This window comes from Euprymna scolopes, chromosome 25 (genome assembly GCF_053919585.1).
Source record: "Euprymna scolopes isolate OS-2025 chromosome 25, ASM5391958v1, whole genome shotgun sequence".
NCBI classification, from domain to species: Eukaryota; Metazoa; Mollusca; class Cephalopoda; order Sepiida; family Sepiolidae; genus Euprymna; species Euprymna scolopes.
In genome coordinates this window covers 95469778-95493772 of record NC_136506.1, presented here as the reverse complement: position 1 = coordinate 95493772, position 23995 = coordinate 95469778, and the positions used below count along the sequence as shown (strand labels likewise).

Genomic DNA, 23995 nt, shown 5'->3' with positions numbered 1-23995 from the left:
TACAGAGTCTTAGCTTTGTACGACAGCTAAGTCTCTCTCTCGGTTTAAAATGTTGAGATCCAGCAACAAGCAAGAGCAAGATAGACAGCAACAGATTAAACTGCAGACCAGCTTAATACGGGTACTGGTCTCCCGCTTTATGGTTTTTTAAATCAGAGATTTGCTTCTCCTAGAAAGGTTGCCTTCACCACGGCTTATGGGAGCCCTATCCACCCCAATACACATATACAAACACACAAATATACACGGTGCTAGTTGGCCGTTGACCCAGAAAAAGAGTTCATTCGCAGACATACATACATACATACATACATACATTTAAACAGACAGGTGAAATTTATATTATAGATGTTCCCAAGACTTAATGCTACACAGTTTATTCAGCGTTTTGCAGATTTTCCAATGTACACAATTTTCTGCACACTCCATTGTGTCGCTTTGTATAATAGTCCTTCTCCCCCCCCCCCAGCAGATCTTTACAATTGGATGTCAAGTTTCTCACACTCTCTACTTCTGTGTGGCAGAACCTGTACTTGTTGCTCCTATTTACTTTGCCTCCCTGCGAGGGCAGAGTTACACACCAGGGTCGTTTTTTTTTGTTCAATGTGGAGAAAGTAACAAAAATTTTAAATCGTCTCAGTCGTGAAGGATTTCTCCTCCACTAAGCTAGAACAAAAAACTGAAGTGTAACATCAAAACATATACTACACTTTGATCTTACTATTTACAATACCTCTCCACGGGACAGAGTTAGACATTAGGGTTGTTTTTTTTTAATGTGCAGAAAGGAACAAAAATTTTTTTTTAAATTATCTCAGTCCTGAAGGATTTCTCCTCCACTGACAGAGAACAAGAAATTGAAGAACAGATACTACACTTTGAGTTATATATTTTTTATTCACTCTGAAAGTTTACAACCAAAACAGAAATAAACAAAAAAATTAGGCACAAGGCCACTCAAAAATTGGGGAGGGGGTGTCTATGGTCATCCTCGTCCCTATACCTTTGCTAGTCTATGCTTGATTCTAGCTGAAGTTCTCATTCACCAAAATACCTCAGCACACCGGGGGTCATCCTACTTAAGATTCACAAATCAAATCGGTTTTATATATATATACATGTACATATATATATAGAGAGAGAAATAAAAAAGAACAAACCAAGTTATATGTTCATCAACGTTTCGTCTTTATTTTGAAACTTCCTCTGGATGAATGAGATAGTTATTTTTCTTAGAACAAGATGAGCACATACCTTGGTTTATTCCTTTTTATTTCTCTATTTTGTCAAAATTCTCATATATATATATATATATATATATATATATATATATATATATATATATATATATATATATATATATATATATATATATATTTGTGGAAGGAATTTGGAAACATTTAAACTGTTTAATGGAAAATCATTTAAACGTACATTAAAATTATCAGCAAATTTTAATGTACAGCGTGAAACGATAAAATTATCGCCCGTGAAAAGACATGATTCCATTTCCGTTTGAAGAAAACTGTTTTTCTTTTTTTTTTATTGCAGACTTAGTAGTTGACCAGTTGTGTACAAATCCCAAGAGCGATAGGAGCCTTCTATCAAGTCTGAAAGTGACACAATGTTCAACAAGCGAGATCAGAGATGCGCCACTGTACAACTCATGCTCTCTACCGATCCAAATGACAGCAGAACCATTACCAGTACTCTCGAAATGCATCGCTGGATTGCCATAAGTAACAGGGACGCACCCAGGGTAATAAAAACAAGATTTCCGACCATGGTTAGGTACTTTGGAGTGGGTTCAAATAGTATGGCTTCAAATTCATCATGCCGCCTCACATATTCGAAGTCGACTTAAAAATAAACACCAAAGTGTATCTGGATGTGCTGAAGAGTGTGGCGATCCCCTGCTGCAATCAGGTGCCACTTGCAGACCCTGAGTATGACAGCAGGACGGCGCCGGCCCACAAATCCAAAGAGACCCAGGCTTGGCTTCAGAAGGAGTGCTTACAACTTTGTTCCCTTCTCTCACTGGCTCCCCTCTTTCCCCCGACCTAAACCCGTTGGACTACTTCGTTTGGTCATACGTTGAGAACATCACCAACATGACCTCCCACAACACCAAAGCCAGCCTGATCACCGTCATCTGCCAAGTGTTTGCCAGGCTCCCGCTCGCACTTGTAGAAAAGGCATACTCCCAGTTCCCGACCTGTATTGAGGCGGTTTGAGGCTGAAGACGGCTACATTGAATAGATGTCAGCTCTACTAAATAATCAAGTTACCTGAATTGATTTTTTCAATAAAAGTTTTAAAATAAAGCTGCAGTGTTGTTTTCTTTAGGGTGATGCTTTTATTGTTCCACCTTGTATGGAAAGATTGAACGTTTTCAAAATGATTTACATCTAATAATTTTATGAATAACAAATAAAATAATAATACCTTAACAAAATTATATTATACTAGCAGATGTACTCGGCGTTGCCCGGTATTAAACGTAACGTTAAATTCCTTTAAAAAAAAATGAAGTGAAAAGAAACAGAAACAAACTGAGACATGTGCATGAGAGTATTATGTTTTTTCTAAACAGTTCACTTCTTGTAAGTAAAAAAAAAATACTCGAGATGAAATCGAAACCAAAACCTAAATACAGTAAGTCAAGTACGATAACCATTATGCCAGCTTTCCACGTTCTTTAAAAAGTGTTTTAAAACCTACTTATTCTTAACATATGGAAGCTGTCATGTGAACAATTCGTACATGCACAGTCGTGGACCCCTTAGCAGCCCTTTTTTCTGGATGAAAACCGATTAAAAGATTTTTCACGTGCCTGAATACTAACTTTCAAGTCTGTAGATTAAAAATTCGTTGAGAATATAGGTTGAGAGTTGTCCTCACACGCATACACATTCTCGCTTTTATAGATAGATAGATAGATAGATAGATAGATAGATAGGTAGGTAGATAGATAGGTAGGTAGATAGATAGATAGATAGATAGATAGGTAGATAGATAGATAGATAGATAGATAGATAGATAGATAGGTAGATAGATAGATCGATAGATGGACTAAAGTTATATCTTTATAACAAATTGGTTCAATTAATGGAGCAAATTTTAACGTAAGCGAAATATTTACTGAGAATTTTAATGATAATTATATTTAACTTTGAAAATACTATTTAAAAAAAATGGCAAAGAACAATAACATTATTAAAAAAAAATCGACGTTTAAATGATGTTAGCTGTCAATAAATTAACTCAGATGTCTAATTGATCTAAAGTTTTATACAAAATTATTTTGTCAAAACCGTAGAGATTGAAAAATTTATCTTCTGATGAAAAATGTAGTAAAATATTTCCGGTTGAAAGATTTTGTGAAATGATTTGAGATCAAAATCTCCTGGATAATTGAATCTTTTGTTGCTCAAGATCTGATTGCGTTCTTCAAGCACCAGCTGAAGGTCAAAATCATATGTAACAAAAAAAGATTACATTCCTCAGCGTTTAAAAGATGGTGTATAAGAATGGTAAGCTAGTGTGTTAGAAGAGGAGTCAGGTACGAGTATATGTTCCCCGCCTAAGCATAGCGTACGTGATTCAAGGTCCTGCCGAACCTCATCCCTTTGGGTAAGTTTTAAGCTTCTAAACTCTTAGCTAGTAGGGTAAATGAGCTCTCCTGGTAATAGAAAGCCTTCAAGATTCCTACTTCCAACTTTTATTTCTTTTCGTCCTTGGCCTTTATTCCCAATCTACACTTATCTTAGAAAAACTCTACCCACTCCTTACCCCTCTCTTTCTTTTTGACTACACTTAGATCCCACTCCCACTTAGAGATTGATCTGCTTGTTTTCGGCAAACTAAAAAACAGTGGGTGGTCTATTATTTAGAAAGGTTTGGAAGGGCCTTACTAAGCAAATTTGTTTTTGTTGTTTCTTGTTTATTTCCTATTCCCTCGTCAATGAAATGTTATTACTGTAAATAATTCAAAAAAAACTTTTGCAAATTTGGGTTTATCTTAAGTAGGACAGTTCCGGGAGTGAATGCGGTATTGTGGTGATTGAGATATTTCTACTTAAGAGCGAGATAGATAATTTTAAGTATTTGAGACCAAGGTTGACCAACGGCACCCATTATCCCCACACTTTTAAATGGCCTTGGGTCTAATTTTTTCATTATATATTTGGACATTTTGTGCAAATAAATATTTCAAAATCTTCTGGGTCAAAAACTTTTAGGTGATTGAGGTTAAAATCTCTGGGGTCAAGAGGTCAAATCCTCCAGAGAGAAATCTCTAGGATCAAACTCTCAGAAGAAAATGATTTGGGGTCAAAATCTCCAGGGGGGACGGGGGGGGGCTCTTAAATAAAATTATTGGAGTCAAAATCACCCTTAGGTGAAATGAAAGGAATAAACCTTAAAGAAAACTCTGGAGTGGGGCACCTAAGGCAATTTGGCATTATCTACAACTTCATTCTGCCAGTTCAAATCCTATATCTCTACAAAGCCACCATTCACATACATGGAGTATTTTTGCTTTAACCTAATATTTCAAATAATCCAAATAATACAACAAAAATCAAATCAGTATTGTAGTACTAACCCTGTTTATAATTCGGTACTCCTAACATGTTTGATCATTACCTGAGAAACTGTTTTTATTCTTTTTAATTTTTACCAAAAAGTCACTACTTATCAAGGCACAGAGGCCACTCAAGGATAAGGGTTAATGAGTGTAAGGTGGGCTGTCCCATCATCGCAATGTTGCAATGTTGCATCTCTGCACCGGTTTTACAAATATTTTAATGAAATTTGCTCTGATGAACTCATAGAATTTGTGCTCCCTCAACGTACAGCCTCTCGACTAACCCGACAAGCAGCAAAATTCCACAGTTGAGGTCCCTTGATGCCAAAACCTTCTACTCTAATAGTTTCTTCCTTCGGATTGTTATACTTTGGAGTTTCCTCCCTGTTTCCTGCTTCCCTGACTGTACTTACCTGCAGAAATTTAAATGTACTGTAAACAGGCATCTCGCTGCTCGACTCCCCACATACCCCTGTTAGACACGATCCCAAATAGTAGCCCCTTACGTTCCAAGTGGCAATATGTCGTGTTTAAGGCGAAAAAGAGTAAAATAAAATAAATAAGAAAAAAAGAAATGCTTTTCATTTTTTTTTCTTTTTTGGTTGAGCGAGCATTTTTATTGCCTTTGGTAACTGTTATTTATTGCCTATTTGGTTTTTTCCTCCTTTTTCTAAATTCCATGCTCGCTAAGATAGTCGACAGATCAATTTTTTTAATATGTCCTTTTAAGCAGAAACAATATTACGTACGTAAATGTCATGTCGAAAATAGTAATATATCCACAAATTACCAAAATTCACCGCATAGAACAACTGCTATCGTGTTTTTAGTAAAAAAAAAAAAAAAAAGTCTATAGGTTAGAAATATTGGAAGCCATTACAGTGTAATCTAAAATATGCGTTCCGAGTTATGTTCCCTGTGTGTGAACTTTTTACTGTCTACTTTATAACATTTAAGAAAATTGCAATTTTACCCAATTTTCAATAAAAAAATGAGATTATTTTAAAGTTTGTGTTTTATCTGGCGACGTTCACCTTACTTAAAAGTCCCATGAGGAAAGTAATTCGTGAGAAAAGTAATTCGTTGTTATTAATTAGAAAATGTGCGGAATGGATGCGTGTGTGCATAACTGATTTTTGAGTGTCCGCGTGTCGTGTGTAATCATGGTGTTGACGGCTTCGGCAACTTCGATGTTATGAAGACGAGGGGCATGTTCTCGTTTGTCGTCGAAACGAGAAGAAAAGAAGAAGACTGAAATGACTGAATGAACGAATGAACTGAATTAATTGAATTCCTTCTAGAAGACTGTTTGATGCGTTTTTATACGTTTTGCACCGGCCCCAAAAACAAAATTGCTACTGCTGATATTTTGGTTTTTGGAAAAGCATTAAAAAGACAATCTTCTGAATTTTCTCATTGGTCGCTTGTGTCACGTGATACTGTCGCTAACTACGTCCGCCAGAAATACGTTCCTTTTACTTTTGTTGTAAGAAAAGTGTGTGGGCGTATTTGAAATTGTGCCGTTGCTGGAAGAACTTAAATTTGTGCAAAATGCGCGGGGAAATTGAAATGAATAAAGGTTCGTTTATTTGCGCACGCACGTGCGTGCGTGCGTGTGTGTGTGTGTGTGTGTGTGTGTGTGTGTGTGTGTGTGTGTGACTGCACAATACTCAGCCAACAGGGAACACAGTGGCCTAGACCACGAGCTTCGTAATATATGCCATTAGTATCACAGAAGGTCGTGTCTAGCCTCTTTTGGCTTTGATAGCGAGGGAAAACCCGAGGCCATCGAGAGAAAACCTCCGGGTTGAGGGGAAACCCTTGGGGTTGACTTGTGGGTTGTGTGGGGAAACCCCACGGGCTAATTCTATAAAATGATAAATAATGTTCAAACAATCATTTTAATGTTACTTTTTGATTTTTCCTTGAAAATTAACAAAATAAAATACATTTAATTTGTATCCGTTAACATTAGTTTTCACAAAGAACCGTTTTTACTTATTTCTATATTCGAAGAATTAAAAAAACAAACTAAAAAAAGACGTAACGTCAGCAGTTTTTTTTTTTAGTTGTGTTCTTTGAAACACGTGTTTTTGGTAAATTCATAGAATCGCTGCTCCTGTTTCAGTCTCCAACTGTTTTTTTTTTTTTTCATAACTAAAAAGGGAGTGTCGCGACTGTCGCGGTGCTATTATGCCATGTTTCTTATTTCTACTACGACGGCCATTTTTTTTTTTTTTTTTCTTAGTGGTAAACAATTTCACAGGCATCGCCTAGCGGCTAAACAAGCGGAACTACTGTGTTAAAAATAGCAACAACATGCACTTCTCTTATTTCGAACTGAAGAGAAAGAAATTTAAATCCAACCCTTTCTCCATCAAGCAACAAGGAAGAGATTTTAATTCCGAGCTGATCAAATATAAACACAGTAAAGTTACGTTGGAAATTCTTTTTTTTGTGATTGATTCAGTGCGAACGTAATTCTATTGATTTGTTTTCTTATTGAGAGCAATGGCTGCTATAACATCCCTCTGATCCGGCCGGGTTTGCTCAATGGAAGGGGGGGGGTAGCATACTACATTAAACACGACCTTAGGCTGCATCGTGCGGTATTTGACAGAAGATGGATACACATCTGTGTGTACGAAACGACCTTGTGTCTAATTTGATTTTGTGGGGAAGCAAATAAATACTACACGTCTGTGTGTACGAAAAGGAACCAAATTTGAATACATGTTCCCCGCATAGGTGCGGAAGAACGCGCAGTTCCGTTAAGTGTACTCTAATTTATAGCCTCTTAGCTAGCCGAGTGAGTGCTCCAGCTCCATCCATCCCTGACTAGGAAGCCTCCAAGATCCCCACTCCCTCCTAACTGCAATTTTTCTTTTCACTCTCCCTCTAAATTTCACCCATCTTGGAGAGAAAGAACTCAATCACTAACACCCCCCTCCCTCACCCACCAATTTTTCTTTTTTCCATTTCGTCCCACGGAGACTGTTTCACAAGGCCTCTGGTTCCTTTACAAACCAAAGTGGCGGTCAATCAACTAGACGGGGTTGGGAGGGTCCTACTAACCACTTTTGTATTTTTCTTCCCCAGCCCTCGACACAAATGAATTATTGTATTATTATTGTTATCTTTTTTGTTTTTACACGTAAATAAAAAAAAATGTTTTAAACAATTGGGTTCTAAGTAGGACGTCCCCCAGTACGAAACGCTGATCATGCAGTGATAATGGTTGAAATCGCCCTAAACTGCAGAGCCAAAACTGAAGAGCCAGTGCTCAAAACAACGAGATATTATAAAAAAGCTGACTGGGAAGCCATCAGAGATCTTATTAGAGATGCCCCATGGGGAAATATTTTTTCTCTTCCTGCTGAACAGTGCGCACACGAGACCACCGAATGGTTCAAAACTGCAATTGAAGTGCATGTTCCCATGTGGAAATTTTATAGCAAGCCTCACTCTCCCGAATGGTTTACTTCGATTTGCGCTACTGCCATTGCTCAAAGGCAGCATGCATACCGCAGATTTAACCAACAAAAGTCCAGTTCAAACAAACAGAAGTATATAGAAGCTAAAATGTTAAGAAAGAAATAGCGACAGCTAAGAGAGAATTTACGGAAACCACTAAAAACGCATTAAAGCACAAAAACTAGGAAGTCTGACTTCTGGAAAATCTACAACAGCAATTCCCCCACTAACCAACACTCATGAGGTTGTTTGCTCAGCAACCGAGAAGGCTAAGATGCTTGCCAGTCGGCTTGCCTCAAACTCCACACTGAACCCCTTCAACCACCCCCTACCTGAATTTCCTATGTGGACAGATGCCATGCTAGACAATCTGAAAATCACCCCTGCTCAGGTGCATGCTATCATAAAAAACCTTGACACTTCAAAAGCATGTGGACCCGATCTCATCCCAGCTGTGCTATTAAAAAAGTGCTCAGCCGAAGTAGCTCCAGTTCTCTCCAAACTCTAATACCTTAATGAATCTTGCTTTCCGGGCTGTTTGAAAACTGCTTCTGTGGTACCAGTATTCAAGAATTCTGGTGAAAGAACTGACCCATTAAATTATCGCCCCATTAGCCTCCTCCCACTTTTTGCCAAAATATTCCAGACCTTAATTAACCATGCTCTAGTCCATCACCTTACAGATGCTAAACTTCTGACTGACCAACAATATGGATTTAGACAAGCCCGTTCCACAGCAGACATCCTAACTGCAATCTCTGAACGTATATACCGTTCACTGGACAACGCGGGGGAGGGTAGAGCAATAGCTCTAGATATATCTTAGGCTTTTGACAGGGTATGGCATGAGGGTCTCCTCAGTAAAATCAGATCATACGGTATCACTGGTAGAATACTTAACATAATTAAATCCTTCTTAGATAAGAGAAAAATCCAGGTTGTCCTCGACGGTCGTACATCGAAACAACATGATATAAATGCGGGAGTTCCCCAGGGGTCTATCCTTGGACCTCCCATGTTCCTGATATTCATAAATGACCTCCCCGACAAAATTGCCTGTGAGATGGGTAGATATGCTGATGACACCACACTCTATAATAGGCACGACAGGAAAACAAATGAACACATATCTAAAGAAATGGCAGAAACACTAGAGGATGACCTCCAATCTGTAGTGGAATGGGGATAAAAATGGATGGTCACGTTCAATGCCGCCAAGACTAAACTAGTTTCATTCAATAATTACAAACAACCTTCTCTTCCACCTATAGCAATGGCCAACGACTCTTTATCTGAGAGTACATCTTTCAAACTCCTTGGCCTAACGTTCACAGGAAACATGAGTTGGAACAATTACATTGAAGGCATCGCCAGGGCTGCTGCAAGGAAGGTGGGCTCTCTCTACCATGCTAGAAAACTACTTACACCCGAAAGTATCCTGTACCTCTATAAGGCCACCATTCGCCCATGTATGGAGTATTGCTGTCATATTTGGGCTGGTGCATCTGCTACTAGTCTCTCGCTCCTTAACAAGGTTCAAAAGAGAGTCGCAAATCTGATAGGTGCTGAACTGACATCTAAGTTTCAGCCTCTGTCCCATCGACGAAACGTTGCACCCCTATGCCTGTTCTACAAGTATTTTAATGCTCTGACGAACTGCAAGCACTTGTGCCCCCACGACGTGAGCACCCTCGACAAACCCGACAGGCTGCTAAATCCCACCCCCACACTGTAGAGATCCCTAGATGTAAAAGATCTTTTTACTCCAATAGTTTCTTCCCCAGAACCGCTAGACTTTGGAATTCCATTCCAGGTTCCTTCTTCCCCAACTGTACTGACGTGCAGAAGTTCAAGTGCAACGTGAACCGACATCTTACTGCCCAAATCCCAACATAGTGCCCCAGTAGTTGCTGCCCCTGATAGTAGCCCCCTACACCAAAGTGGCAATGTGCCTTGTTTGGGGTGAAAATGTAATAAAAGAAAATAAATAAATAAATATATATATATATATATATATATATATATATATATATATATATATATATATATCAATACCTGTAGTCAAATTGAATATTAAAATGCTAATATTTTTGGTTCTCTGCGACAAAACTACATGAAAATTTTAAGATTTTGATACTATTCTAGGGTTAAAATTTTATGGCAATTGGTAAAAAAGAAACTATATTTTCAAACCAATAAAATATGCCTACATTTGTATGCATAGTGTCCTAGCAGGCTAGCTTCAGTTTTGTTGCTTTGGGATTAATTTTCTTAGGATTTTATTTTGCTTTGTTGTCTCCAGGCCACTAAAACAATGTTAGTGTATTATATATATATATATATATATATATATATATATATATATATATATATATATATATATATATATATATATATATACACACACACACACACACATTTTATTTTTTATTACCGTATCTTTCTGTTAAGTTACATTATTGTTTCAGCTACTCGGCCGTTTTTTTTGGCCGTCTGTACCTTCCTCAGACTTTTACAGAAATGTTCGTTATGATGGGATGAAAGAGTGAATGATGTCAGGGGAGGGGTGCGAGAACAATATATATATATATATATATATGTGTGTGTGTGTGTGTTTGTGTGTGTGTGTATATATATATATATATATATATATATATATATATATATATATATATATATATATATATATATATATATTTAAAACGTGAGGTTAGAAAGAACGACAACATGCGCATTTTTTTAAAATAAATATTTATTTAAAGTTTCAAAAACTGTGCCAAACTACACCATGGCAAGTAAGAAAAAAAAATAAAATAAAATAAAAAATGTATTGTTTTTACAAAAAAGTATTCCCGATGAAGGCTTTGTTATAAGCTGAAAATTTGAAACTTTAAATAAATATTTGGTTATTTAAAAAAAAAAAAAAAAAAAAAATAATAATAATAATAATAATAATAATAATAATGCGCACGTGGTCGTTCTTTCTAACCTCGTGTCTTGAATTTCATATATATATATATATATATATATATATATATATATATATATATATATATATATATATATATATATATATATATATATATATATATAAAATTTTTGTTTTGCGATACTTTTTGAACGAATTCAATTATTTATACGAAAGTGCATTTTTACCTCAATGCGAGCTGGAAATAATTTTTTTTTTTTTTTTATCAATTTGGTATCCCCAAAAGGGAAGCGGCATATGTATTGTTAAAATATAATTATCCACTGACACGTGTTTCGTCGTCTACGACTACTCATCGTGTCAGTGGATAATTCAGATGTAAGACATCCAATGAATATAACCAGGTTTATACGGCAGTGCACTACTTTTTCTTTATTTTTACATAAACATTTATGTATCGCTACACATTCACGAGTATGTTTCAGTAATAACTAACTAAAGACATCATCAGGGCATGTTGCTTTTACAAAAGTTTAGTCGGGAACTTTTGTTACAAGCATTATTTATAACTAGTTAACTGAAGCATACTCATGAATGTGTAGCGTAGCGATACTTAAATGTTTATGGTAAAATAAATAAAAAGAATATTACACGTTTGTAACACGTTGCTGTCATAGGAACCTCGCGATGTCATAACAAATTTAGGAATGGGTTCCGTCCGGCCCAGGTATTACCTCTTCCTTCGGGAAAGAGATTGGTTTATTGTTGATAGTCTGAGTCGAGTCACGTATCGAGGGAGGGAGATATTGACGAGTCTGATCGCCGCGAATTCAGTAACCATTCATTGTCTCATTGTCGTGGGGCGAGATGGGGTGAGATAATAGTCTGGAAAACACACACACACACACACACACACACACACACACACACACACACACACACACACCTCTCGTTAAATTGATCTTTGGTCGCACGCACTATCGACATTTTTAGTTTTCTCTTTTGAAACTTGAAACATGACGTGCTCCCAGAATTTTGTACTGTAACGTCACATCAAAAAAGAAAGAAACAAACAAAATTATAAAACCACACACACACACACACACACACACACACACACACACACACACACACACACAAAACAAACAAAATAAAATAAATAAATAAAAGGACACTAACCTTTGACAAATGAGACAAGATAAAAAAAAAATTTTTTTTGAGGGGGTAATTTTTTGCCTTCCTCCTTACTTTCCTTTTTTTCTTGGTTAAAAAAAAAAAAAGACTTTGCGGCGGGAACGAAATGTGTCTGTTTCCTTCAAAGGACAGCGCAAACAGTAGTAGCAGTAATAATAGTTGTACTGACATTCGGGGAAATCTAGAAAGGAGTGGCTCGGCAACTTTTTATTTATTCATTTATTTATTTATTCGCTATTATTTGGACTTAATAGAGCATAACATGTGTCAGTACCTCTGGATTTTTGCTAGTTAATGTTTGCTAAGGTATAACCGAGACGATAAGGACAAAAATCTACCGGACAAAAGTTCACCGGACAATTTGTACTTATTTAGAAAAACAAAAATAATAACAATAATAATTAAAAAAAAAAAAAAAACTGGCGAGAATTTATTGGTTGTTTTTGTTTTACGGCATATCAACCTTTTTCAGGTTAGGAAAGATTTTTAATGGAGTATATATATATATATATATATATATATATATATATATATATATATATATATATAAAGTCAGATTCTATTAAACCCATAGTTAAGACCCTAACAGGTACTACCACTCCGGGTCAGAGTGGACCTGGGAGCAATGGCAATTAAAGGGTGGCTTCACACTCCCCAAGGCCCGCAAGGTGGGGCCTCACCATCGGCAAGAATTTAGAACGTTAAATTTTATTATTATTATTATTATTATTATTATTATTATTATTATTATTATTGGCTCACATGGGGCTTTCAAACAAGTCAACAAGTGATCTGATTGGAAATCTGTGGTGTTCTCTGGAGGCTGAGTGACAACCAACAAGTCTCCCCAGACGTCCAGTTCTCTCCACCTCCTTCGATAGCATTTGCAAATGAATTTGCATCATCACAACAGCCGCTTACCATCGATTTCTCGCCGGCAGTGGCCATTGGTTTATACCGGAATTTGAGTGGCACTAAGCCTCCCCAAAGTCCCAGTTCTCTTTGCGCTTGTCCAACCGAGGTATGTCTGGCGCTCTCTCCTCGGTCTTTCAGTCCTTCTTGACGCTTCTCAGCTTTTTGGTGTCACTTTTTTATTGGGAGGAGCGATGGTGAAACTATGGCGGGATGCATGATGGGGGTGTAGAACTTGTAGATATGCAGCTTCGGTGTTCTTCATTCCCTGTAACGCTTATTCGTTATATTGTCTTCTTGTATTATTCTCTGCATTCAAGGGTTTTCCTTAATATTTCAGTCGTTTTCATTATCGTTAGTCGTTGTACTTTTGCAGTTATTCCTCTGATTCCAATTTCTGACATTCTTTTTTCGAAATTTTTCGGAATTGTTCCTAGTGCTCCTACTATTATTGGTACTATTTTGATTTTCTTCATCATCCAAATCCCTTTTAACTCTCTGGCTAACTTTGTGTATTTGCTTCGTTTCTCCTTTTCTTTCATACTCACCCTGTGGTCAGCTGGGACAGCAAAGTCTACGATTTGACAGGATTTTTCTTTCTTGTTAATTATTACGACATCTGGTCTTCGTGCTTGGATGGATTTGTCCGTCTGTATGTCCATGTCCCATTGGATTTTGTGGTTCTCGTTTTCGAGTGCTGTTGCGAGTTTATGCTTGTACCATTTGTCTATACGCTCAAAATGCAGTCGTTTGCACAATGCTCAGTGCACCGCCCTCCCCACTTAGTCCTGCCTGTTTTTGTATTCCTTTTGGGCCAGTTTGCTGCATTCACTTACTATATGGTTTATCATTTCGTCTCTTTGACCACAGAGTCTGCATTTGCTGTTTTCTTGTGTGTTTATCGATCCTTGCTTTGATATGGTTGGTTCTTGTCGAGTTATCTTGTTCTGCAGTTATTAGAGATTCAGTTTCTCTGTGAATATGTTCTTTTCGCATGTCCAGGTGTTTTCGTTATTCTCATCTTTTGTCATTCTTATGAATCTTCCGTGGAGTTGTTTCTCTACCCATTTCTCTTTTCTCGTTTTGTCATTTGACTCTCTGTTTTCAGTTTTGTTGTTTTTTTCTGTGTCTCTCGCTGCCATAATTATCCTTTCAGTGTTTTGCATTATGTATTTTTCTAACTTTTTTCGTGTCCTTCACACAGTCTTCTATACAGATCAGTCCTCTCCCGTCGTCTTTCCTTTTCATGTAGAGCCTGTCAATATCGTCCTTTGGGTGTAGTGCATTATGCATAGTCATGAGTTTCCTGGTTTTCTGGTCGAGTTGTCTCAGTTCTTCTTTTGTCCACCCTATAAACGGTCCAGAGTATCTTACTAGTGATACTGCCCATGTATTTATACCTTTGATTTGGTTTCTGTTATAAATTCGAACAAACATTTAACTAGATAATTCACCAGTCGCCCGTCTGGTTATTTTTGCATTCATTTTTAGAGGATTTTCATTAAATGTGCATTGACAAACAGAATTATGCGTTTATATCGAAACAGACTGTTTTCTGAAATAAATTCGAAGTAACATTTAACTTTCTTTTTTTTTTTTTTAACAAACAAAGGACATAAACTCACATTTCGTTGGTTTCTTTAAAAGAGTTTTCTATCACGAGCGTGCTAAACGTTCCTATTTGGGTTCCTGTCTTGAGTTAAATGCCAGGTCGTTGGTTAGTAGAGGGTGAGGGTAAGGAGGGGGTGACAGTCCTTTCTAGTACACACATGTCCACATATGCAAACATTCTGCCCGTCTTTGCCAAAAAAGAATAAAAATGAATTCCTCTTTTTTTTCCTCAAGTAATAAATATCGCCTGTTGCCCGTCTGGTTATTTTTGCATTCATTTTTAGAGGATTTTCATTAAATTTTGCATTGACAAACAGAATTATGCGTTTATATCGAAACAGACTGTTTTCTGAAATAAATTTGAAGTAACATTTAACTTCTTTTTATTATTATTATTATTATTATTATTATTATTATTATTATTATTATTATTATTATTATTATTATTCAATTTTCACCCCAAACAAAGCACAGTGCCACTTTGAAGTAGTGCGCTACTATCAGGGACGTAGGTTGCAGGGATATTATGAAGGGAGATGAGCAGCAAGTACATTTGAACTTCTGCATGTCAGTACAGTTGGGAAAGCAGAATCCCGGAAAGGAGTTCAAAAGTCTAGCAGTTCTGGGGAAGAAACGATTGGAGTAGAACGCTTCCTTACAGCTAGGGATCTCTACTGTGTAGGGGTGAGATTTAGCTGCTTGTCGGATTTGTCGGGGGTATTTACGTAAAGTGCTTGTAGTTCGTCAGAGCATCCACCATTAAAATACTTGTAAAACAGGCAGAAGGATGCAACATTTCGTCAATGGGACAGAGGCTGAAACTTAGATGATAGTTCAAGACCTATCAGGTTGACGACTCTCTTTTGAACTTTGTCCAAGGACGAGAGAATAATAGCAGATGCACCAGCCCAAATGTGACAATTGCAAATGGGCGAGTGGTGGTCTTATAGAGATACAGGATACTTTCAGGGGTAAGTAGCTTTCTAGCATCGTAGAGAGGGCCACCTTCTTTGCGGCAGCCTTAATTTTATCAAGGCAGGATAAGTCCTTTCTAGCAGCTCCTGCCCAGATGTGGCAACAGTACTCCATCCTTGGATTTCTACTTGTTTCTTGTACAGGTTCAGCAGAAATTGGAATACTCCCTATTAAAACCTGATTGTCACAGCTGGTGAATTTTAAACAAAATTTTAATTTTAAAATCGCTTCAAAATAAAAATACTCTTAACATGATTTCGTGATGGAAAACCTTTTGAATAATAAAATAAAAAGCAAGAAGGGACCATTCTGAGCCCTTGCCGTTTCCAGAACCAGTCCTGCAGAAAACAGCACGGGACTTTAGTTGACTTTAACCCAAATTTGATTAAAGCCAATATTATCTGCTCTTTTTGATTTCCGGTTTCTTTTCTGCAGACGGGATGACGGTGACAAGCAAGACGTGGTCTCTTCTGATTTATGATCGTCTTTCTCTCAGATAACGAGAAAGCCACTAACCTACTATTTCCCTTTGTTAAGAATGGCTTTCTTGTCCGCGTGACCATGTCTAATTAATTATCCAACCAAATAAACAGCAGAAACCGGAAGTCGAAAAACGTAGACAATCTTGACTATTGCTGATTATTTTAAAGGAAATACAGTTTGGTAAATCGGTCAAAAACAATTTATTTTTGTTTTCCTACCCATTTGTGACATATTTAATAGACGATAATCTCTGGTCCCCCCTCGCCAATCTTTCATGAAAAACACCCGTCTAGCTGAATCCACTGTGAAAAAATTTCCCCACTCTTTATCTGTGCCTAAATCAAAACGTGGATTCCATGAACAAAGCTTCTTTCTTAGAACTGCACGCCTGTGGAACTCTGTTCCGTCTGCCTGCTTCCCACCTGACTACAACTTGGATGTGTTCAAGTCCAACGTTAACAAATTCCTAATGAACCGCCCCCTTAAGTAAACACTTCATCAAATCTCCACACTAACGTAATGTACTTGCAATAACCCTTATCCCTGAGTGGCTTCCAGGCCTTGATAAGTGGTGACCACTGTGTAAAAGAAAAACAAAAAAAAACGATATAAGCATCGTAAATTACTGTAATTATTGTATGTGAGAAAAAGAATAAGGGGCCAGACATCTTGTTTATTGCCAGGAAGTAAGATACCAAACCGGAAAGGACTAAGGTAAATAAAATTAAAAGTGTGTGCCAAGTCTTTGATGTGACATTCATCTCAGTTCCTTTCGGTTCAGTCTGGTATTTTACTGCAAGAAATAACAAGATGTCTGGACCCTTATTACTTTATTCACAACTGACAGTTACAGTAGCTTAAAAAAACGTATATTATATTAATTTTTTTAATGCAAATAGCTCACAAACGATTAGGTCAACCAAGATGAATTGTTTTTGATTAATTTAACAAATCATTAATAAATTAATATATATATTTTTTGTACATATTTTCTTTTAACTTTTGCCTGGTAACATCGCTTTTGAGGCACTTCACTACTGAAAAAGATATAATGACCTTTTCATAACTTGGACATTTTTATTGTATATTGTTATGCTATTCCATTTTCCTTATAAAAATGAAAAGAACATTAAAATATTCTATTAAGAATGTTTTCAAAACTATCTAGAATAATCAAGAGAATTCTATGCAGAAGCCCGTATAAGGACACTGCACTAACAAGCCGTGTAAGTTGTTAAATTGTTTAGTTGCTGACTTGCAGTTAAGAACTTTGGTAATATTTCTAGGATGAAAATCCAGCCGAAAGAAACTCCTTAAAAGTCAACCACTGCATCATTTGAAGAAACTGGAATTTCAGTAAATATAAAGATTTCTGTATATTTTTCCACTGAACAAAGAACTATATTTTAATATCTTTATTATTATGACTTACGCATATATGAAACATTTGATTTGAAGTTAATAGTTTTTATCTCCCTTTTACCATCAATGCAACAGATTTTGAGTTTCTAGAACCGGGAAGCAAGAGAGACAACATGTTTCTGAAAAATAATTTTTATTATTTCATTTGTTTTTTGATTGTTCACTGGCAAAACCCCACAAATGCATGTGTGTGCGCATTTGTGTGTATTTATGTGTATTTGTGTGTGTGTGGGGGGGTTGTTCGTGTTTGGGTGTGTGTTTGTGTGTTTGGGTGTGTGTATGTGTGTGTGTGTGTGTGTGTGTGTGTGTGTGTGTGTGTGTGTGTGTGTGTGTGTGTGTGTGTAAACATTTGTTCGGACCAGTCTGAGTGTATGCGTTTGTTTGAAAAGACCATGTGCAAGCTATTACTCTTTTAATGCTTGTTACAGTAATGCATCTCTGTTTGTTTTGGTCGCAAAAATTGTCGTCTTAATCAAAAGTAAGGTTCCTTATTTGTGTTGTGCCCTTTCGCAATATGTGCCTCATTTGTGTTGTGTCCTTTCGCAATATTTGCCTTATTTGTGTTGTGCCCTTTCACAATATTTGCCTTATTTGTGTTGTGCCCTTTTGCAATATGTGCCTTATTTGTGTTGTGCCCTTTCGCAATATGTGACTTATTTGTGTTGTGCCCTTTCGCAATATGTGCCTAATTTGTGTTGTGCCCTTTCGCAATATGTGCCTTATTTGTGTTGTGCCCTTTCGCAATATTTGCCTTATTTGTGTTGTGCCCTTTCACAATATGTGCCTTATTTGTGTTGTGCCCTTTTGCAATATGTTCCTTATTTGTGTTGTGCCCTTTCGCAATATGTGCCTTATTTGTGTTGTGCTCTTTCGCAATATGTGCCTTATTTGTGTTGTGCCCTTTCGCAATATTAACCTTATTTGTGTTCTGCCCTTTTGCAATATGTGCCTTATTTGTTTTGTGCCCTTTCGCAATATGTGCCTTATTTGTGTTGTGCCCTTTCGAAATATGTGCCTTATTTGTGTTGTGCCCTTTCGCAATATGTGCCTTATTTGTGTTGTGCCCTTTCGCAATATTTGCCTTATTTGTGTTGTGCCCTTTCGCAATATGTGCCTTATTTGTGTTGTGCCCTTTTGCAATATGTTCCTTATTTGTGTTGTGCCCTTTCGCAATATGTTCCTTATTTGTGTTGTGCCCTTTCGCAATATGTGCCTTATTTGTGTTGTGCCCTTTTCGCAATATGTTCCTTATTTGTGTTGTGCTCTTTCGCAATATGTGCCTTATTTGTGTTGTGCCCTTTCGCAATATGTGCCTTATTTGTGTTGTGCCCTTTCGCAATATATGCCTTATTTGTGTTGTGCCCTTTCGCAATATGTGCCTTATTTGTGTTGTGCCCTTTCGCAATATGTGCCTTATTTGTGTTGTGCCCTTTCGCAATATGTGCCTTATTTGTGTTGTGCCCTTTTGCAATATGTGCCTTATTTGTGTTGTGCCCTTTCGCAATATGTGCCTTATTTGTGTTGTGCCCTTTTGCAATATGTGCCTTATTTGTGTTGTGCCCTTTCGAAATATGTGCCTTATTTGTGTTGTGCCCTTTCGCAATATTTGCCTTATTTGTGTTGTGCCCTTTCGCAATATGTGCCTTATTTGTGTTGTGCCCTTTTGCAATATGTTCCTTATTTGTGTTGTGCCCTTTCGCAATATGTTCCTTATTTGTGTTGTGCCCTTTTGCAATATTTTCCTTATTTGTGTTGTGCCCTTTCGCAATATGTGCCTTATTTGTGTTGTGCCCTTTCGCAATATGTGCCTTATTTGTGTTGTGCCCTTTCGCAATATTTGCCTTATTTGTGTTGTGCCCTTTTGCAATATGTGCCTTATTTGTGTTGTGCCCTTTCGCAATATGTGCCTAATTTGTGTTGTGCCCTTTCGCAATATGTGCCTTATTTGTGTTGTGCCCTTTCGCAATATTTGCCTTATTTGTGTTGTGGCCATTTCACAATATGTGCCTTATTTGTGTTGTGCCCTTTTGCAATATGTTCCTTATTTGTGTTGTGCCCTTTCGCAATATGTGCCTTATTTGTGTTGTGCTCTTTCGCAATATGTGCCTTATTTGTGTTGTGCCCTTTCGCAATATTAACCTTATTTGTGTTCTGCCCTTTTGCAATATGTGCCTTATTTGTTTTGTGCCCTTTCGCAATATGTGCCTTATTTGTGTTGTGCCCTTTCGAAATATGTGCCTTATTTGTGTTGTGCCCTTTCGCAATATGTGCCTTATTTGTGTTGTGCCCTTTCGCAATATTTGCCTTATTTGTGTTGTGCCCTTTCGCAATATGTGCCTTATTTGTGTTGTGCCCTTTTGCAATATGTTCCTTATTTGTGTTGTGCCCTTTCGCAATATGTTCCTTATTTGTGTTGTGCCCTTTCGCAATATGTGCCTTATTTGTGTTGTGCCCTTTCGCAATATGTTCCTTATTTGTGTTGTGCTCTTTCGCAATATGTGCCTTATTTGTGTTGTGCCCTTTCGCAATATGTGCCTTATTTGTGTTGTGCCCTTTCGCAATATATGCCTTATTTGTGTTGTGCCCTTTCGCAATATGTGCCTTATTTGTGTTGTGCCCTTTCGCAATATGTGCCTTATTTGTGTTGTGCCCTTTCGCAATATATGCCTTATTTGTGTTGTGCCCTTTCGCAATATGTGCCTTATTTGTGTTGTGCCCTTTTGCAATATGTGCCTTATTTGTGTTGTACCCTTTCGCAATATGTGCCTTGTTTGTGTTGTGCCCTTTTGCAATATGTGCCTTATTTGTGTTGTGCCCTTTCGCAATATGTGCCTTATTTATGTTGTGCCCTTTCGCAATATTTGCCTTATTTGTGTTGTGCCCTTTTGCAATATATGCCTTATTTGTGTTGTACCCTTTCGCAATATGTGCCTTATTTGTGTTGTGCCCTTTCGCAATATGTGCCTTATTTGTGTTGTGCCCTTTTGCAATATTTGCCTTATTTGTGTTGTGCCCTTTCGCAATATGTGCCTTATTTGTGTTGTGCCCTTTCGCAATATGTTCCTTATTTGTGTTGTGCCCTTTCGCAATATGTTCCTTATTTGTGTTGTGCCCTTTCGCAATATGTGCCTTATTTGTGTTGTGCCCTTTTGCAATATGTGCCTTATTTGTGTTGTGCCCTTTCGCAATATGTGCCTTATTTGTGTTGTGCCATTTTGCAATATGTGCCTTATTTGTGTTGTGCCCTTTTGCAATATGTGCCTTATTTTTGTTGTACCCTTTCGCAATATGTGCCTTATTTGTGTTGTGCCCTTTTGCAATATGTGCCTTATTTGTGTTATGCCCTTTTGCAATATGTGCCTTATTTGTGTTGTGCCCTTTTGCAATATGTGCCTTATTTGTGTTGTGCCCTTTCGCAATATGTGCCTTATTTGTGTTGTGCCCTTTCGCAATATGTGCCTTATTTGTGTTGTGCCCTTTCGCAATATGTTCCTTATTTGTGTTGTGCCCTTTCGCAATATGTGCCTTATTTGTGTTGTGCCCTTTTGCAATATGTGCCTTATTTGTGTTGTGCCCTTTCGCAATATGTGCCTTATTTGTGTTGTGCCCTTTCGCAATATGTGCCTTATTTGTGTTGTGCCCTTTTGCAATATGTGCGTTATTTGTGTTGTGCCCTTTCGCAATATGTGCCTTATTTGTGTTGTGCCCTTTTGCAATATGTGCCTTATTTGTGTTGTGCCCTTTTGCAATATGTGCCTTATTTGTGTTGTACCCTTTCGCAATATGTGCCTTATTTGTGTTGTGCCCTTTTGCAATATGTGCCTTATTTGTGTTGTGCCCTTTTGCAATATGTGCCTTATTTGTGTTGTGCCCTTTCGCAATATGTGCCTTATTTGTGTTGTGCCCTTTCGCAATATGTGCCTTATTTGTGTTGTGCCCTTTCGCAATATGTGAGCAAACAAGCTGAATTACATGCTTGAATACAAAAATAGAAGATGCATTTTTGTTGTGAAAAACATATTGGTTCCAAAATTAATGCCTCCTATTTTTGTTTTATTCCACCCGAATTGAGGAATAAAAGGAGGGGATTGCAAATTGCATTGTTATGGTGATTGAACATATGCATTCATATCCTAAAAAATGAATCTCTCTGTTGCAGATACTGACAGTGTGATACATAAGAAAGCAACCCCTCTCATAGACATGCGTCAGAAGCAGAGATGCGTCATTGAATTCCTAGCAAAAGTGAGAATTTTGGTTGAAAATTGTGGTTGCAATTATGTAAAAATATAAATTCTGGAGTACAAAAAGTCGCTCGTTTTAATGGTACCACTCCCGTCTTTTTGAATTAAAAAAAAAATAGGACGTTTTACTTAGCTCAGTGGGGGATGCCTTTTTCTCTACCCTGCAACCTCTCTCCCACAGAAGAGACGTTGCGAGCCTATCCTTGTTTTATCGTTATTTCCATGGCAGGTGTTCGTCTGAACTCCAATCTCTGCTCCCCCCTCGCCAATCTTTCACGAAAAACACCCGTCTAGCCGAATCCACTGTGAAAAATTTCCCCCACTCTTTATCTGTGCCTAAATCAAACCGTGGATTCCATGAACAAAGCTTCTTTCTTAAAACTGCACGCCTGTGGAACTCTGTTCCGTCTGCCTGCTTCCCACCTGACTACAACCTGGATGTCTTCAAGTCCAACGTTAACAAATTCCTAATGAACCGCCCCCTTAAGTAAACACTTCATTAAATCTCCACACTAACGTACTGTACTTGCAATAACCCTTATCCCTGAGTGGCTTCCGGGCCTTGATAAGTGGTGACCACCGTGTAAAAAAAAACAAAAAAAAAAACTTTTGGAACAACCCTCGCATGACAACGCATGCTCCAAACGTCTATGCACAGCTGTCGTTCATTGATTGCAAAATTGCATTGAGAAAGGTGGTGACTATGTAGAAAAATAAATTCTGGAGCACAAAACTCATTTTAATGGCACTTCCCTCCCGTCTTTGTAGCTCTTCAACATTTTGAGTAAAAAAAAAAAAAAATAGGAGGCTTTATTTTTGGATCGACTCTTGTATTTCACACGTGCATGAGAAGCAATTCTCTTCATCTCCTTTATTTGTGAATCATTCATAGCTTTCTTGTCGACGACTTATTTTATTGTATTTCGTTTTTGCTCTTTTTATTCCACTTTTTAAGTTGGTCAAAACAGTAATTTTCTTTGCCTTTTGAACTAGATGACTTACTTGGTTTGCCACTGCCTTTCTTTCTCTCTGTCATCTACAACCAGTGAACAGAACGTCTTGCTAGCATGATTTTTATGTTTCCTTGTTCGGCGAGGGGGGGGGGAGGGTTAATAGTTAACTTTTTTTTCTGTTTGAAAAAGTTAATCTGACATTCTATTTTATTCAACCAGCTCAGTTGACAAATTAGAGGAATTGATTCTCAAATAAAAATATAACCTATTAGCAGGGATGGTGAGGGGGGGAGGCGCCTGGTTTTGATATACGCTTAAATATGATATTTTAATTTGTCCAGATTTCGTATACATTATTATAGAGTCCAAAAATAAAAAAATTGGCATCATAAAGTTCTTATTTTTATCAGGGAGTTCCCATAGCAAAAATATTCATCCATATTGACCACGTATGACCATGTTTTTCTATCCATAAAAGATGAACCTAACAGAAGAAGTCAAGGGGCATTTTAGCACTTGATGGGCTAAGATCATTGACTGATAGAGATTATTATTGGAAACCACGTTATTGGAGAAGAGTATACTATGTAAGAAAGTTTCAGTGGTGAGCGGATTGTTTCTGTGTTCCATATTAGAAAAGAGTATACTTTGTGCTGAATATATATTATAATTCAAGATAATATGACTTCGCTTTATACAAATTTTTGTATATGCCTTTCAGACTAAAAACCATTGCATAGACATTCCAAAGATCTCGTTTACATGATTGTGAAACCTATCCGATGAGAGAAAACGACCTATAAAAGTTTATGGTGTTCGATCACTACTGCTTACGTTGTATCCTCCGTGTTTGCTAGCAACAGTTCATCTCAAATTACACCCGTTGCAACATATCCTCTCTACAGTAAGCTCTCCTCTTGAGAAGTCTTCACTGGTTCGGTCACATTCTTCCTTACTTCATTCACAAAACCATTGAACTAGCCCTTCTCCGATGGGGAGGCCAACTGAAAATATTGTTCAGAACGGTGAAAAAGGATACCAAACTGATTTTGGGTCCTTGCTTCTATGGGGTTCGCTATTGGAACCGTGATTGGCTAACATTTATCTCACTGATCAGCATCTGCTTGGGATGTTGCAAATTCTGTGGATGAGGCCAGCCCAACCATACAAGTGAATGCTAAAACACTTTATTTTTTACTTTTGACATTCC

General features: G+C 37.4%; 1 protein-coding gene across 1 annotated transcript in view; it reads right to left on the bottom strand.

Moving 5' to 3' along the window:
• Positions 1-12408, bottom strand: part of LOC145247528 (oxidoreductase NAD-binding domain-containing protein 1-like) — a 67571-nt gene extending 55163 nt beyond the window's left edge. Inside the window, exon 1 of the mRNA XM_080109355.1 lies at positions 12171-12408. The gene's annotated coding sequence lies outside the window, so the exon portion shown is untranslated. The remainder of the gene's footprint in view (positions 1-12170) is intronic.
• Positions 12409-23995: the final 11587 nt, after the last annotated feature.